We start from the raw sequence: 2,395 nt of genomic DNA, 5'->3' as shown, positions 1-2,395 counted from the left end.
TTTTAGCTCAGTTGGATTTACAGTTCGACTAAGGTAATATATCACATGTTCAGTACTGAATTCATCTTCCTGAACTAACACCATTCCAATGGTCGAATGGGAGGTGGCGAGATACAAGAAGTAGTCCTGGTTGTAGTTGGGAGGATGCAATAACGGTGCATGGGTCAACGTGTGTTTTCTTGCATCAAAATATGTCTGAGCTATCTCATCCCAATAGAATGGAGTATTCTATTTCAACAACCGGGTAAAACACTTTGTAACCTCAGCGTAGTTAGGAATGAATCGTCGTAAAAAGTTTGCTTTCCCTTGCAAACTTTGGAGTTGGAGAAGACTCGAAGGAGGAGGCAATTTGACAATAGCTTCAACCTTCGAGGGATTGACGCGAATGCCAGCTTTTGAAACAACAAACCCCAGCAACCGACCCGTTTCTATACAGAAAACACACTTGTGTGGATTCAATCTAATCCGATAATGCCTACACCTCATAAAGATTGCTCGTAAATGGATGAGATGATCAGCTCGATGTCATGAATGAGCAGGCAAATCGTCGAGATAGGGTTGCACAATGTGCTTGATGTCATGAAACGCATAAGACATGGCCGTTTGAAAAGTTGCCCCGGCATTCTTGAGCCCAAAAGGTAATTTTCAATAAGCAAATGTTCCCCATGGACAAATGAAAGCCGTTTTTGGTTGATCGGCAGGTAGAATATTGATTTGATTGTATCTGGAAAAACCATCCATGAAGGAGAATATTTCGTTGCCGGCACAATCATCAATGATTTGATCGATATAGGGAGTTGGGTAATTGTCTTTTGGACAGGCTCGATTAATGTCCCTATAATCGATACATATTCTTATTGTCCCTTGCTTTTTGTTAACCGGAACAATATTCGATACCCAATCCGTTAACGGGATCGGATAAATGAAACCTGCTTTGAGTAATTTTTCAACTTCTGCTTTAATAGCAGCAGCTTTTCTCGGGTGAATCTGACACAAACATTGCCGGACGGGTTTAGCGTCCGGGTAAGTTTTGATTTCATGGACAACAATTGCAGGGTCAATTCCTGGCATTTCCTCATATGACCAGGCAAACACGTGGCGGAATTTTTGAAATAGGGCCTTATATATTTGAATTTCATTTTCCGTACACGAGGCACGTATATGAATGTTTTCAACAATTCCAGGCTTAACCGAAATATGAATAGGAATAGTTCAAGAAATGTTTCCCAAATTTAACTCTGAATCAAGATTTTTCATTGGATTCTGAGGTTCCTTGACATATTCAGTCGTAAAAATTGATGAAAAATCATTTTCAAAATGATCACTCTCGGGTAAAAACGAAGATCTGTGATGAAGATCTTACCATGGTAAATCATCGACACATAGGATTTCATGAATTTTCTCATCAGTGTGAACAAGTTCAGAAAACGTTGTTGAATCCGAGTTTGATGTGAAAATTGATTCCTCATGGACCACATTCATTAAGTCAATTTTGGTTGAAGATGGGTCGGAAAATGACTGCACGGCCTGATACACAATTTCATATGGACTCAAAGGCATAACATCACCAAATGAGTCTATCTCAGATTCGGAAGGTACGATCCAAGGATCATCATAAACAATGGTGTCTGATGAAATCATATGAATGGCTGTAGTAGAAGACGATGTGTTGATAGGAGGAGAAGGAAAAGTTCCCAGTAAACCGACATCTTTAACTAGTCCTACTACAACATCCTTATACGGGATAGTCGTTTTACCGACATGCTAAATACTTTCAGAAGAGGCTGGGTCGAACGAAAAGTAAGTTAGCTGGTCTATAGTTACGATCTTTCCATTATGAGGGAACTTTATAAGCTAAAAGACCGATGAAACGACAGTTTTCATAGCGTAAGACCAACTACGACCCAAGAGAAGGTTGTAATCTAGAGGGGCATCAACCACCTCCACATCTAGATTAACCGTTTTGCCTTCAACCCCTATAGGTAGATCCTGTAGAATGCCGAAAGGATGAAACCCACGGCCATCAAAGGCCTTTAGAATCGTCGGGGATTGATTTAGTGAAGGATAACCAAGCGATCTCCAACACTGTATCGACATAATACACGTTGAGGCTCTCTCATCAATCACAATCCTATAAATAGGTCTATTTTTTACTAACACTGGGATCTGGAAAGCCATTTGATGAGGTAAGCGCGGTGTACTATTTTCTAGATCAAAAATTATAAGGTTCGAGTCCTGAACGTCAACAGCTCCTATAGCCAACAATAGTAATTTACATTGTGCTCGACATGATTACAGCACTTCCAAAGCCGACATTGCTGAAGGTGAAACAGCTAAATCTTCAACAATGTTATAGTTATGAGCTGCTCTCGCATGTGGATTGAAAGCTGACTTT

The sequence above is a fragment of the Pinus tabuliformis genome, chromosome 9, assembly GCF_031772625.1.
Source record: "Pinus tabuliformis cultivar Carrire ecotype Pingquan chromosome 9, CPIR1, whole genome shotgun sequence".
Classification (NCBI taxonomy): Eukaryota; Viridiplantae; Streptophyta; class Pinopsida; order Pinales; family Pinaceae; genus Pinus; species Pinus tabuliformis.
Note: the sequence above shows the minus strand (reverse complement) of the source record.